This window comes from Propithecus coquereli, unplaced genomic scaffold (assembly GCF_000956105.1).
Source record: "Propithecus coquereli isolate 6110/MARCELLA unplaced genomic scaffold, Pcoq_1.0 Scaffold123, whole genome shotgun sequence".
In the NCBI taxonomy this organism is placed as follows: domain Eukaryota; kingdom Metazoa; phylum Chordata; class Mammalia; order Primates; family Indriidae; genus Propithecus; species Propithecus coquereli.
The window spans coordinates 1,061,493-1,077,794 of record NW_012136414.1 but is presented as its reverse complement, the minus strand read 5'-3'; the positions used below and the strand labels follow the sequence as shown (position 1 = coordinate 1,077,794).

At 37.0% G+C, this 16,302-nt stretch overlaps 1 pseudogene; it reads left to right on the top strand.

The window, feature by feature from the left end:
* Positions 1–14,300: 14,300 nt before the first annotated feature.
* Positions 14,301–16,067, top strand: LOC105804979 (annotated as a pseudogene).
* Positions 16,068–16,302: the final 235 nt, after the last annotated feature.

The window sequence follows — 16,302 nt, the reverse complement described above, 5'->3', positions numbered from 1 at the left end:
ATCAACCACATCCTGTATGATTGAGTTAGTGAATTCTGCAAAGGGCAGTGCAAATTGACCTCCTTGTTAGTAGGCAGCACTTGCCAGAAGGAACAAGCTGCAGAGTGTTATTACTCAAATGCCCCAGGTGATGGGCAGGGCCCTGGAACTTCCAGGTGAGTCCTTATTCTCCACCACAGCAGAGTTGGGTGGGGGAATAAGGCTGGGTGGGGCTGCATTTGGTGAGCCTGCCCTCAAGCTCCACAAAAGATGATAAAGTAGTTGTTTTGGTGGAGGTCAAAGGTCTGCTCCCAGGCTTCTGTGGTAAGTCACCAGGGAGGGGCTGAGGTGGCTCCACCAAGCCAGGAAGTCTGCTTGTAGAGGTGGGGCCCATCTAGGATCTACAATCTGGCTGTAGGGAGCAAGTTTGGCTCTTCTCACCCCTCCCTTACTCTGTGGTTTCCCTTTGTTGTCTTCCAACATGTGGGAACTCAAACTAGCTGAGCTCTCCAGCAATGGCACTGTGGGCTGGGATCTTCCCTGTCAGGGATCTCACTCTGGGCTGAGAGTGTGCCTTCCCTGTGGGGGAAGGGGTGCTCCCCAAGTACACTGTGGCTGGGACCTACACTGCACTCTCTTGATAGTTGTATCCATGTAGGTTCCCTCAACTCCCAAAATTAGTTCACAAATCTCTCCTCTGTTCACCCAAGCAACACACTTGAGTCCTGGTAGTATGAGATCTGACCTGTGGGCCTGTCTCTGGGTCCTTAAAGATCAATCCCTGACTGTGCATGGGAGAATAGTGCTGGTCCCCGAGTTGCCTATGGAGCACTCAAGCAGGTTTGATGTCCCTACACTTCAGGGTGTTCCCTGATCTGATTGAGCAGCCAGGCAAGCAGCACCGCAGAGGGCCAGTGAGAAGGGAGCTCATAGTCTGACCACCCCTTAGTCTGCTGCTGGTCTTTAAGAGGAAAGGCTTGAGCCCAACTCTCTGTGGAAGCCCCAGAGAGGGGAAGCAGCAGCTCCTGAGAGCCCCAGCTCAAGCATCTCTCTCAGCAGCTGTGGGTGGGGGAGAGGAATGGGAGGAAAAGAGACTGAAGGGAGGAAAGCTAGCACTCTGGTCATCTCTTTCCCAGAGAAGGCAGCCCAGCCAGAATGTTGAGGCTCTCAGGTCATGCAGATTTCCTGGGACCCACTGGATCCCTGTGACTCCCACACTCTGGGCTGGAATTGGGAAATATTTGTTTGGGAATGGGCAAGATGAAAACTGAGGGGCTGAAGTCCCATGAGGAGGACAAAAGTGCGTGGTGTTTGGAGTAGCAATATGGTACCTGTCATCTTGGCTTGGATCTGTGATGAGAGAAAGTGCCCCAGGGGGTTGGCAGCCTGGTGCTTTGTCCTCAGGAAGCTCCCAGTTCACTGGTGGCAGCAGGTTTTGGGCACATGAAGGTAGAATGGCTCTCCAGCAGCTCAGGAACCTGTTGACTGCCAGAGATGTTAGGGAGGGAGAAAAAAACCTATCTTTTTGCTAGTCTCCAAGCAACCTCTAGGTTGTTCCTTCTTGTTCTGCTACATAACTTCTTCCCATGGAATCTCTTATAGGTTCTGGCACTTTTCCCTTGGAATTACACCTGATCCATGATTGTTTGCTTGTTTGTTTTCTTTTTCATCTAAAACTTTTGCTTTTTTCTGAGACGATCTGGCAGTTGGTGTCTCTGGTAATTGGATTTTTTTTAAAAAATACTAGTTTTTGCATTTCCATGTCCCTCTTCTAGCTAGTTCTTTCCTATTTATCTCTTGAATATTTCATAACATTTTCATAATTTATGCCATTAAAAGAAAATTTTAAAAGGGACTTGGGACAGAGAAAATAAACCAATATTTTATTTATGACTGTGCAGAGAAAGTTTCTCATAACATTCATTAAACCTATGGACTAAAACGTATTGCTTATTTCAGAAGGGAGCTGATATGATTCCTGGAATACAGTGAAGTAGAAGAGCAGAGTAAAGTAGATGGAGCATCAGCTACTACTCAAGCTGTGGAATCACCATTAGACATATTAGCATAGCAGCCATGCTTTCTCCTTAAGTACTACCAACCTTTTCTTGCAGCTACAATATATCTGGCTCGTAACATGTTTTTCAATCACTGCTGATAGTTTAAGACTGATTATTTTAGTTTAAATAGGTCACATAAAATGAAATCGTAATTCTTACATTACTGTCTATAAAATAGGGTAGACGTCTCAAAATAATATTTATAAATGCTCATGAATATTACGAAATTCTGACTTTTTAATAGTTGGTCACTTTAAATGGCACCATTCAAAGTTGTGAAAAGAACTCCTTGACTTAATCCATTCAAAATCCTTTAAATTTAAATCACCAGGATCTAATCAAATTGGCTTCCTTGCAAATAACTTGAATTAGCTTCTTAAGATTCAGCAGGATTACACTAAACCTTTGATAAGGATTTATACTCCCCAAGCACAGCAAAGACAAATAGAGTTAGGCAAATTTACATGCATACCCAAAGGTAACTGATCTTCAGGGGTGTGAGCATGGGAAATAGAATATTCCTATTTGTTTCTCTGCCAATTTCTCGCTATGTTTCTTCACTCAAGCCAGAATTGCATTGCTAAAGATTCCAGTGTGGCAAGTGAAAAGATGAATGGAATTTAGTTCTCTTTTGTGAGCTCTAAGAGGAAAGAGAAGGGACACAGTAAAGCTTTTATTGATCCAACTCCAAATCCAGTGTGTCTAACTAGGAAATTGTTCATGCAGATGAAAGCCAAAAAGCATCTCAGCCTTAATGTGGCTGAGACAGCAAAATCAATTCCGAACACAACAGCTCTGTTTAGTAAATGTTCAAAGGAGAAAAAAGGATCCACACAAATTAATAAATGATATTAAGAATAAGAGATGTGTAGCCTATGCCTCATATCCCTTTTATGATATGCCAAAAGTAAAATAAATGGTATTTTTCTGGGAAAATAAAAATGACTGTTTTCTTCACTCGTTAAAAAGAAAATACTATCTTACTAAAAGAATGGTTGTTTTTAATATTGTAGTAGTTTTTTTAATATCACAATTAATTTATAATTGTGACCTAACCTTTCTTTTCAAAGATGGGGTGGGTTTACTTTCCTGATTAATCATATTTTACCCCATTTCTGTAGTGTAAACTATTCTTGTGCATATTTAAGAGTTAGACTTCGCCATTGTTTGGCTTTTTATTGACTGATAATTTGCTTACTGTTAACTTTAAAAAAAAATAAATCAATATTTAAATGGATTTCTATGACTCATTGTAGGAGGGAAATATTTTAGAATGACAAATTGCATGATGTTATGAATAAAACATGTCAATAAACATATTTCTTAGTAAAGTCCTTGGACCATGGATCAGAGTTTGTTAGTGATTGTCTAATTTCCATTACTGAAAATATGCTGGCTCCAGATATAAGCAACATTACTTGTTTTCATTGTATATCTCTTTGATATCCATGTTTTGATAGATAAGATCTTGTTTTAGTAATTGTCAATCAATATAAGCCTTTGAAAATATCTTTATCTAATAATTACTTTCTCATATTGACAATGTCATCTACCTGATTTATATTTTCACAGTAACATATCATATTCTCTGTATTCTCTAATATTCTTCACTAAATCTCTACTAGGGAATGGGGTAATCACAGGAAATCATAACTTTTTCTGTGTTAACAATGCAATATAGCTTACAGCTTGGTATTTCAGGTTTCAGCAAAAAGTGACCAGTACGACTTAAATATTTTTATGATTAATTTACTTATATTTGAGGGAACCTGTTTTATAGATGTGGATGTCTTGTTGGTTATAATAAATGAAGGCTGATAGGCTAAATTCTAGAACATTGTACCAATAAAAAAAGTCTCAATAATTGATCAAATGTAGATACAGGCTTATATTGTGTGCCATGTTAGTTTGCTTATTTGCACACAACGTATAAAAGAAAAGATTATCTTGTCAGCTACTTAATCTAATGATGTCTCTAAAATCATCAATATAATTGGACTACATCTGGACTATTTTGAAATGTACATAACATTATCATTATTACAGCTGAAAGAACTGATTTGATTGATGTTAGTTTGTTAAAGGTTCTATGGACAGATACAATTGTATTGTGAGTCATTACAAAATGTAATTTTGTATTAATGTGTTAGTAAGTATGAAGTACACATATAAATTCATTTAAAGGTCATATTGACATTTTTATTTCTAAATAAGTAAGGCTATTTTGTATTTTATGCTCCAGTTATGAGTTCCTATATGACTTCCATGCACCATGTTTATTTATTTCCTCTTTTCTGCTTTTGCTCTTGCTTCTACTTGGAACATCCCTCTATACACTCTCCTGGGTGATTAGTTCTCAGTTCAAATGCTATCTCAACCTAGGAAATATTAGGACTCTATGCTAGAGCCTAAATTAAGTACTCTGGTAATTAAGAAAATATTTCTATTATTGCACATACCAGATCAAATTTAAGTGATCCACCAGTGTTTCCATTTCATTTTCAACTCCTCAAAGACTGTGACCATTTTAAGTAATGGTTGGACCTCAGTGCTTATAAAAAGGCTTATGCATAACAGATTCTCAGGAACTGTTTTATTTTGTTTTTTTTTTTGTTCTTTGGTGTTAAAATCTTTATTGTAAAATAAGATGCAAATACATAAAGCCATACAAAACACAGTTAAGGCTTAATGAATTATATTAAGTTGGACATACTTGTAGTTACTAACCAGATTACAAAATCAGAAGTAAGGGCCTTGTGAATCTTTAAATACCTGCTTATGCAATATGCCTATGCTTCAAGATCAGCTTGAATCCAATCTTGTAAATACCATTTTCTCTTGATAATGGGGTGCTGTTGTGCACATCCCAATTTATGAGTTGGTATTTCCGATAATATTCAGTGCGTAATAAGCATTTTAGTTTACATGATTATTTAGTATAACATTGTCTGCCATTTATTCTTTGTCAGGCACAGAAGTATTCCAGGAGGTGATAAAAAAGGCTTTGAACACCATTGTTTTTGTTGGATCATAAAGGCTTAAGTGAAAGAGTAAGTTTCACTGAAAACTGAACCTGTTGCAGAATGTTTCTATTGTTAAGGACCTCTGGATTGGATTGATAACTGGGTCAAAAATCACACTCAAATGTAATACACATTGCCTCCAAAATTCAAAGAGGTCCATCAAGACTCCTAAAAGTTGAAAGTGCACAGGGCAACAACTTATCTTTAATTATTTTGTTGTGGTAAAGTTCATATGACTTGAAATTCACCATTTTAGCGATATTAAATTGTACAATTCAGTGGCATTTAGTGCATTCACGTGTTGTGCAATCATCACAACTATCTAGTTCCAGAATATTTTATTAATATTTATCTCAGTGTTTCCTAATTTTCTTTATGATTTGTTTATTTGACCTATATGTTAAGAGTGTGTGGTTTAATGTTTATATATTTACAAATTTTCCATTTTTCCTTCTGATATTTATTCCATTGTGGTATTTAAAGATACTTTGTACTATTTAAATCTTTTTAAATTTATTGAGTCTTATTTTGTGGTCTCATCTGTGGTCTACTGGAGAATGTTCCATGTGTACTTGAGAAGAATAAGTATCTGCTGTTATTGGGTGAAGTGTTATATTACACATATTTCTGTTAGGCCTAATTAGGCTTTAGTGTTCTTCAAATTCTGCATTTGCTTATTGATCTCTTGTCTAGTTGTTCTATCCTTTATTAAAAGTAGGGTATTCTAGTCTTCAACTATTATTGTAGAATTATTTGTTTCTCTTGTCAGTTCTGTCAATATTTTTCATATACATATATGAAAATGCATTTTCTTATGTTCACAACGGAGGCCCTATTTTTAAGTATATATAAATTTTATAATTATTATATCTTCTTAATGAATTGACCCTTTAATCAATATATAATGCGTGTCTTTATCTTATAATGACTTTTAACTTAAAGTCTATTTTGTTTGATATTTCTATAGTCACCCCAACTCTCTTTTCCTTACTATTTTCATGAAATTTCTTTTCTATCTTTCACTCTTAACCTATTTGTGTCTCTGAATCTAAAGTGAGAATTTTGTAGACAGAATATTATTAGATCACTTAAAAATTATTCTTCTAATCTCTACCTTTTAATTGGAGTTCAATCTGTATGTATTTGAAGTAGTTACATATAAGAACTTACCTCTGCCATTTTTCTATTTGTTTTCTGCATGTTTTATATCATTTTTATCCTTCGTTTCCTTTATTACTGCTTTGTTTTGTGTTGATCTGATTTTTTTTTTTTTTTTTTTGAGACAGAGTCTCACTTTGTTGCCCGGGCTAGAGTGCCGGGGCATCAGCCTAGCTCACAGCGACCTCAAACTCCTGGGCTCAAGCGATCCTACTGCCTCAGCCTCCCGAGTAGCTGGGACTACAGGCATGAACCACCATGCCCGGTTAATTTTTTCTATATATTTTTAGCTGTCCAATTAATTTCTTTCTATTTTTTCTGGTAGAGACGGGGGTCTCACTCTTGCTCAGGCTGGTCTCGAACTCCTGAGCTCAAATGATCCACCCGCCTCGGCCTCCCAGAGTGCTAGGATTACAGGCGTGAGCCACCGTGCCTGGCCGTTGACCTGATTTTTGTTGTTAACCATTTTATTCCTTTATTTATTTATTTATTTATTATTCCAGGGTTTTGTGAGGGTACAAACATTATAGTTTCACTTTATGTCTTTGCCTCACCCAAATGCGAGTTAAAGGCATGCCCTTCCCTCCCTTTAGTACTCCCCGTGTCCTTTAGTTGTAGATTTACCCACAATCCCCCTAATCCCTAGAGAGTATTTCTGCCATGTGATCAACCTAGTGTTGATCAGTTAGTACGAATTTGATGGTGAGTACAAATAGATCCCGTTCTTCTGCTCTTTTGGTGCCCCATTTTGGATAATGGGCTTAAGTTTAATCCAAGAAAGTATAAGAGGTGCTAGATCACTGTCGTTTCTTATAATTGAGTAATATTCCATTGTAAACATATACCAAATTTTAATAATCCACTCATGGATTGACAGGCACTTGGGTTGTTTCCACATTCTTGCAATAGTGAATTGTGCTGCCATAAACATTCGGGTGCAGATGTCTTTATCGTAGAATGTTTTGTGCTCTTTTGGGTAGATGCCTAATAGTGCTATTGCTGGATCGAATGGTATTTCTATTTTTAGCTCTCTGAGGTATCTCCAAATTCTTTTCCACAGAGGTTGCACTAATTTGCAGTCCCACCAGCAGTGTAAGAGTGTTCCTGTCTCTCCACAGCCTCACCAGCATTTGTTATTTTGGGATTTTATGATAGAGGTCGGTCTCACCAGGGTTAGGTGATATCTCATTGTGGTTTTGATTTGCATTTTTCTAATGATTAGAGATGTTGACCATTTTTTTATACGTTTGCTGGCCATTATTCTGTCTTCTTTTGAAAAGTTTCTGTTCATTTCCCTTGCCCATTTGTTGATGGGGTTGTTTGATTTTTTCTTGTTGATTTTATTTTATTCCCTTCTCATTTCCTTTTATTTATTTATTTATTTATTTATTTATTTTAGTTTTCTTCATAGTGGTTACCCTGGATATTACAAATGACATACTAAATTTATAACAATCAGGGTTGAATTGATACGAACTTAACTTCAATACTATACAATATCCTGCTCCTATAAGGCATTGTACTCTTCTATTTTGGTGTTTTTTTCACTGATTACATCTGTATACATTGCATGCCCAATAATGTAGATTTATAATTATTTTATGCATTTTTCTTTTAAATTACTTAGAAAATAAAAAGTGGAATCGGAAGCCAAAAATACAATAATATTGCCTTTTATTTTTTCCCATATAGTTACCTTTAATGAAGATCTTTAGTTCTTCATGTGGGTTAGAGTTACTGTTTATTGCCTTTTCATTTCTTATAGGATCAGGTCTCCTGGTAATAGACTCCCTCAGCTTTTGTTTATCTACAAATTGTCTTAGTTTCTCCCTCATTTTTAAAGGAGAGTTTTGCTAGATTCTTGGTTAATAGAGCTTTTTGTTTTTTGCTTATTTGTTTTTAATTTTGGCTCTTTAGATATGTTGTCATCACACTGGCTTCTATCCTCCATGGTTTCTAATGATCAATTGACTGATAATCTTATTGGGGACCGCTTGTACATGATGAGTCTCTTCTGTCTTGCTGCTCTCAAGATTTGCTTTTAATCTTAGTCTTTGCACAGTTATAGTATGTTTTGGTGCAAATTGCTCCGGTTTTTTTTTTTTTGAGGCAGGATCTTGCTTTGTTGCCTAGGCTAGAGTGCAGTGGGATCACCATAGCTCACTGCAACCTCAAACTTCTGGGCTCAAGTGATCCTCTTGCCTCAGCCTCCCTGGTAGCTGGAACTACAGGCACATGCCACCACGCTCAGATAATTTTTAAATTTTTTGTAGAGATGGAGTCTTTCTATTGCCTAGGCTGGTCTTGAACTCTTGGCCTCAAGTGATCTTCCTGCTTTGGCCTCCCAAAGTGCTAGGATTACAGGTGTGAGCCATTTCACCCAGCCCAAGGTATGACTCTCTTGAGGTTTATCTTATTGGCGTTTGTTGAGTTTCATGGATGTGTAGATTCATGTCTTTCATCTAATTTTGAAGGTTTCTAGCCCATTATTTTTAAACATATTCTTTCTATCCTTTTCACTCTCTTTTTTTTCCCTATGAGATGCCCATGCACATATTGATTTGCTTGATTGTGCCTTATTGTTACCTTAGATCTGTTCGCTTTTCTTTATTCTTTTTTATTTATACTCTCTATATTGGATACTTTCTATTTTCTTATATTCAACTGTTTGTTTATTCTATGTGCTCAAATTTGCCTTTAAAAATCTCCCCTTCTAATGTTTTTTTCATTTCAGTTTTTGTAATTTTTTGCTCCAGAGTTTCTGTTTGGCTTTTGTTCATAATTTTTGTCTCTTTCTTGTTATTTCTATTTTGTGAGAAAGTCTTCTCCTCACTTTTTTTGTCTTTGTCTATGATTTCTCTTAGCTCCTTGAATTTAGGTGTAGTCATAAAACACACCTTAGACAATGCAATGTCAGTGGGAGTTATGTATGTCAATTCCAGGTAAAAGCCTCTAAGATCCAGTGTTCAATGGAATGGGAAAAACCTCACAGAATATTGAATCAAGGTGTGTGGAGAACGCTGGACAAAGGAAAGGGACTATGTCCAGGGAGCAGAATTGACTTATTTCTGGAACATTCTCTTCCTTCAAAGTAGTTGGATGGCAAAATGTCTACACAGTGTATTTCAGAATTTTATGTACCTCAATTTGCTGTTCATATCATACCTCTCTTTTTTAGAAATAATATTAATTTTTGAGGTCATCTTGTTCCTATTCCTCCATTTTATATCAAGAGACTGTAGGCCAAAATACATGTACATGTCTTTTTATTTCATAGTTATCTTTTTTTTTTCCCACTCCAAAGCAAATGTCATGATATTTAATGGTGGGAATAGGCAACATTCTGATCGAGCAACAGTGCCCTGTAAAATGTGGGACCCAGGACTAAATGAGCTCTACACCTGAGGGCTTTTCCAGAGAATTTGGGTTGTCGGGCAGTTCGTAAGTTTTCAACTCAAGAGGAGCCACTTTTGAATGTAATGTGGAAAGCCACAGATCATCTCCTAATGTACGAAAGACAATGCATCACGCAGAGGCGCTGCTCCTCAAACTCGATGCCATTACTGGATGGGACTTGTAGGCTGTCTGCTTTCAGTTTACTTTGAAAGCAGGAAGAAGAATGTTTCCAATATTGGAACTGGAAGGTTAGATTGTGATACTTATTGTGGCTACTCACAATTATATTCCAGGTTCTTTCCTTTGGTGTATATGTTAGGATTGCCTTACCTTTATATGAGTGGAAATTATGTGTATCTTTTAAAAGTCACTGCATTATTCACTATCATCCCATTTTCCTACCACAATGATTGTGAAAGTAAATGTTGAACTGAGCCTCTATCAAACTGAGTCTCTGAATGATATGCACTGAATATTCAGTACAATCAAGAAATAAGTTTTTGTAGTGTTAAGACAATGAAAGTTGATTTATTTTTTATTTATTACTTTTTATTTTAAAGATGTGGTCTCACTATATGTTTTGAACTCCTGGAATTTATTTTTTACAGTGTTTTAAACAAGGTAATATTGGCATTTATACTACCTATGGGTGAAATCTATTTTTCAATGGATGCAGCTAAATAAACCCTCAGAAACAGAGAAGGTATAGTAAAGGAGCTGGTGGTGAGCATTGAATTTCTTAAAAAACAGAATTGAGAGTAAATATTTGTTGAAATTATGATTTTAGAAGAGAAAAAAAAGTTTGAAATTTTAATATAAAAATAAGAAAATAACAGAAGAAAAAAGAATAGCGAGAGTGTTAATATTTTGTAACAGGAAGGGAAATAATAATGTATAAATTAAAACATATTGCTAAAAATGATTAACTATAATAGTTAAGATGATATCTCTTGTGCTGATAGAACTTTCATGTAAAGTTTGGAAATTTCTTTGTTTTTAATTCAGTTTCTCTTTTGTTAATTTTCAATAAAGTAAAAAATATTTAAATTTATTATTATAATGACATATATACTATACCCCAGATTTTATAAAACCATTTTTCATCCATTCCTTAATCTATGCACCCATCCATAAATCTGCTATCTGTATATCCATTCTTTAGTATATCCTTCTATCTGTACACATTAGTGAGGCAACACCTGAAATACTATTTATAGTAAAGTAACTCTAGTAATTTGTAGGTAATAGGATTTGTAGTAATATTTTTTGTATACTTTGTACTTTTTTTGTATTGAATGCCTTATTTCTATCATTTTTTTCAAAACTTAAAATCTTAAATCTGAAAAAAAAGACAAATTTCTTGAACTGAAGTACCTTACATAAGTAACATAAAAATCAAAAGTTCTTGTCATGTTTGAGTTCCCATCAAAATTCTTTTCTCTTCTCTTCTATAATTTTAAAATACTGGGAAAAAAAAAAGACTTTGAGAGCAAATAATAAGATCTGTTGGATAGGGATCAGATCCAGTGTTTTAATGGTTTGATAGACTACATGGAAATAATATGCAAATAAGAGGTGGGGGAGAAGTGTAATCACATATTTGCTTGAAACCACATAATAACTCAGCCCTTGAAAATAACTATTCTCTAAGGCTTCAAGTTCTCTTCATTTCACACCTAATTTCTCAATGAATACATCCATATTTTGAATCATTGGATTTGGGAAATCGAATTATTACTAGTCTGGTGATTAAATTGCTCTATCCATCTGCTAGGATATTGTCATTATTCTTTGAGCCTTGCTTTATAACAGAAATTATAAATCACTTTTATTAAATTCAGTCAGTGATTATACACAATCTTTTAGGAAAAAAATGAATGCTTAGACTGGATTTTTTTTCTTCTTAAAAGCAAAATAAAATATGAAATGCAATATAATCAAGTCAAAATTGAAGTACATTTTCAGAGATGGTGGTGCCCAATGATGTCTCCAAGTAGCTACACTTTTTATTGTATGCTCTTTTGGTTGAGATTGAATCCAGAGAAATTTCTGGCCTAGTGGATGGCCACACACTGGTAAGGTTGTGATGTTTGTTTAATTAGTGTGACTTAGTCTACTCCCAAAATAATTTTTATGCTTTAGCTGTACTTGCCAAGCTTTTTTATTCACTAAGAATTGTGGTTATTTTAGGATAGACTATTTATTCCTTAAATCACGGAACAATTGTGGTTATTCTCTAAAATAAAAGTTTGATTTTTAAGTCATTTTTATGATATACTAAGGAGTTGATGAGACTGAAATAAAGAAGATATGGTAAACCTCTATTAGAACCTTATTCTCATTTGCTTGATACATCATTTTAAAAATAAAATGAAAAGCAATCTCATCATATAATCAGCCTTCTACTTTCTTATTACTGTAAAGTGAACTGAGCTTTAACTATTTTTAAAATTATTTGTCCATTTAATAAATATTATTTTAATGCCTCCTATTTACATGAAGTGACATGGAGGTGCCACAGATGTTTTTTTCCCCTCAAAGCATTTGTATCTAGCAGTGTTCCTCCATGTAAAATAGCACAAACATGCTTACCGCAGGCTTCCACAGTATTCTGTACCTTCTTTCAGAGAGTTTATTAACTGTTTAGCATATACTTATTTTTTAAATAATTTGTTAAATGTCCACCTTTATTGCTGATCTCTAAACTCAATGTGGATGGGAACAGCATCCCAATACAGCTGTATTGCTAGTGTCTAACAGAGTGATTAGCACATCACCAACACTCTATAGATTCTTGACTGACTCATGTAGATTGTGGGAATTGTTACACAGGGGATACAATCTAAAGAAAGGTTATTAAGGAGGTATAAATTACTGTGTGGAATGTGTACTCATTTGGAAAAGTGGTTCACATTTGGATGCATTGAAATTGGGAGAGAGAGAAAGGATAGACCAAGAAAGAATAGCATGTTCAATGTTTTGAGGCAATTGAGAAGGAATGAATATTTATGAAATGGTGAATTACTCAGGCCCACTAGAACCCAAGTTAGATGTCAGGCAGGGGTAGGGGGACGTAGCAGCACATTGGAAAGGACAACTGAGTCAGATTAGTAGAATCCGATGAGCTGGATCAAGAAATTTTCATTTAATGAAATGTTGAGAAAATTTGGGCAGAATTGTATAATTTTGGTTAAATGGCTACGATACATGACATTTTAATTGTATGTTTATTGGCCCAATTTTTAAAAAACTTTTTTTAATGGTAGAAAACTTTTTTAAGGGCAGCAATTGTACATTTTCGTCTTAGTAATCACAGTAACTTGCATAATTTCTAGCACGTTTTGGGTATTGGGCATGTATTTTTGATTACATGGTCATTTGAATTTGTTAAGTGATACTATATTCTGAATGGTATGAAGCGATTCTTGTTTTGGACTATACAGGTTGATAAGATGTAGGTAACTAAGAAGATAGATAGGAAGATAATAATTTAATGGTCATTAGACGGATAAGTTAAAACAGATATGTACACATGAACACAAAAACACACAACCAATACACACACCTAAACTTATGCATATACACAGGTATACAAACAGATGTACCCAAACAAGTACACATTTGCACATACAAATACATATATACACAAACACACACAGGCATACACACATATATGTGTGAGAGACAATAGGTAAAATATTAGAATCATGCTACAGAACACAGACAAAGCTCACAGAATTACCAAGGAAGTATCAGGAGGGCAGACGAATAACAGATGGAAGAGGATTTTGAAACAACAAATTAAAGAATAAAGAATTTAGTCTCCATGAAGAAGGGTTCACTCTAAGTAGATTATCATGTTGCAGGCAGATTTCCCAAACTCATATTGTACATTGCCAAAAATTTACTTACACACATTAGCTACACTAGAATCTGAGTCTGAGAATGGGTGGCATATAATGTTTACCAAATATTACAATGTTCACTTTTTTTCTTTTACAGAATCCAAATGCTTGTTTTAAAGAAAATGGAAAAATAAAGAAAAACAGAAGAAATAAAGTCCGTTACTACAATCCAAAATTAAATATACTAACATTTTGGGTTTTTTTTTTCTTTTTCTTTTTTTTCATTCAAACTTTTAAATCTATAGAGCAGGTGTTTATCCCAATTTGGGGAGCAGCACTCTCTGAGGCAGACGGCTGGAGAGGCCGTGTCCACTTTGGGTGTCAGGACTGTCACACGGCGCCGGGCAGGCGGCGAGGCGGAGAGGGAGGCAGAGCGCACCCCAGGAGCGAGCGGGGCTGACGTCCTCCCAGTCCCAGCCGCTGAAGTGTCTGCATGTGGCTGGGAGGCCGACCTGCAGCCGCCCGCCGCGAGCTCTCCCGCAGCCAGGGGCAGGCGGCGGCGCGGGAGCTGGCAGCTGAGGGGACGCTGCCAGGCCGGGTGGCGGAGCCTGCGGCCGCCGCGCCTCGGGAAGGGCCCGACCTTCACCTTCTCCTCCACTGAGGACGCGAGGAGCCGCCGCAGCCTCGGCCTCTAGCCCCGGCACTGCCCCCAGCAGGCGGGGACCCTACGCGGTCAGGGAGGGGCTGGGAGGTGCGGTTCTCGCTGGACCACGACACGGAGGACGCCTGGTCCAGTCGTCCCGCCTCGGGCAGAAGCACTTTACTTCTCTGGGGTCCTCATGGATCTGTCCAAAAAAAACTATGTAACGTTTGGTGCCATAGCCTACTTTTGGTGGGAAAAAATATACGGCCATTCCGGTGAAGCAGTTTGGGCCCATGGTACCGCTGTGATAGTATTTCCCAAATGAGAATACAAGGATAAACTGGCAGCCATGAAACTTCAAAGTGAAACATTCCCAAAAGGGACAGAAGTCAAGCGCAAAGTGAATGCTGCTGTGCCCGTGGATGACCCTTCTGTCCCGGACCCCGAGCGGAGCTTGCCTGAAAGCCTGTGGACTTCCGAACCACCACCTCTCTCTCATGAAGAGGAGCACCTTGCCCTCCCCTTTATTTACCAGAAATACGTCTCACCAATCAATCAATGCCTCAGCTACCTCCTCGGAAAATTAGTGATCCAAGCAAAATATATCCAGGAAAGAACCCGCTTCAATAATGAATGCTATTAAACTACAACCTACGCAAGTCCTGTGTAATAAATGTAAAAACAACGCTGTTACTGAGAAAAAGGAAATTAGAAAAGGTAGTGGAAGTGGCTCTTCTCAATATGAAGATGAAAACTGGAGACATGAAAGTGTAACTACTGCGAACAAAATACTGAAAACTGGTCATAAAGTGGATGGGAAAAACCAAAATGAAAACCAGAAAAGAAATGCTACGGTTAAGATTTCAAATATTGCTCATAGTAGAAGCAGAGTAGTAAAAGTTTCTACTCAGGCAAATACATCAAAAGCTTAGTTAAGTACTAAAAATCTCCAAAGGAAGAACATGGATCATGCAAAAACTCAGAAAATGTTAAAAATTGACAAAGAAAAGGTACAAAAGGAGCAAAGTGATACCGTACTTCCAAGGAGGCACATTCGAAAGTCCATTTGTCCCGGTGGATATCAGAATCCTAGCTCATGTTCCCTTCCACTCTGGTTTATTTAAAACCACAAAAGTATAGAAATGAAGAAAATGACTCTTCTTTGAAGACAAGACTTGAGAAAATGTGGAGTGGCAAGACAGCACCCAACTCAGTCTCACTGCATCTTTACCCACTCAGCAGGTGAGGCCGCTTCAGAAAACCAAGAGTCCCTCCAAAGGCCAGGAAGAGGCCAGCAGGGAGGTACAGGATGCGAATGAAGTGCATGTGCCTAGTGAGCAGGATGAACCACGCACATTGGGAAAAAAGGGCAGCAAAAGCAATATCTCTGGTCACATGACCCTAAATCAAAAGAAATCTGACTCTTCCAGTGCTTCAGTATGTAGCATTGATAATGCAGAAATTTGAAATCTTCCAACTCCGAGTGTAGCACTTTTGAAAGCTTTAATTTTCCTCCAGGCAGTATGTTTGAACCTTGTACCTCCTCTTCTTCCTTCTCTTCAAAAGAAGAGAAAAATTCAGTAATTCCTTGAAAATGAAAAGTCTTTTTCAAAACCATCTCCATCTCCAAATATGTCACACCAGATGTCAGGACCATATGTGTAGGGGACATTATTTGGGCCAAGATATATGGCTTCCCTTGGTGCCAGCCCATATTCTTACTATAACCGTGAGCCAGAAGGATAACAGCCTCTTAGTCCTACAATAGGCCTGTATTTCATGGTTTGGATTTCCAACATTTTTCCTTGTTCTTTTGCAACTCTGCCCGTTTTTAAAAAACTTCCTGTCACATTTGTGTGAGAAGAGAAAGGGCCTATACTGTGAGGCTACCTCAGAGGCAGCTAAGGCTAGCAAGCAGCTGACCAGTGAAGTACAGGCCCTGTAGACACAGTTTGAGAGGTGAGCATGGACAGTAAAGTAGGCAAGAACCATCGGAAGTCACCACAGATTTTCTAGTCTAGTTAGGAATATTTTCCACTAAATAGCTTGCCCAAATTGGAGAGAAATATTTCACTCAGTTGCCTGTTTTTTAATACTTACCTTATAGTCATTTTTTGACTGAGAAGCTTAAACTGAACATGCAATCAAATTTTGTCCTAAGGAAGTGAGATTTTAGCAATATTGTTTCTTTTGAAGTC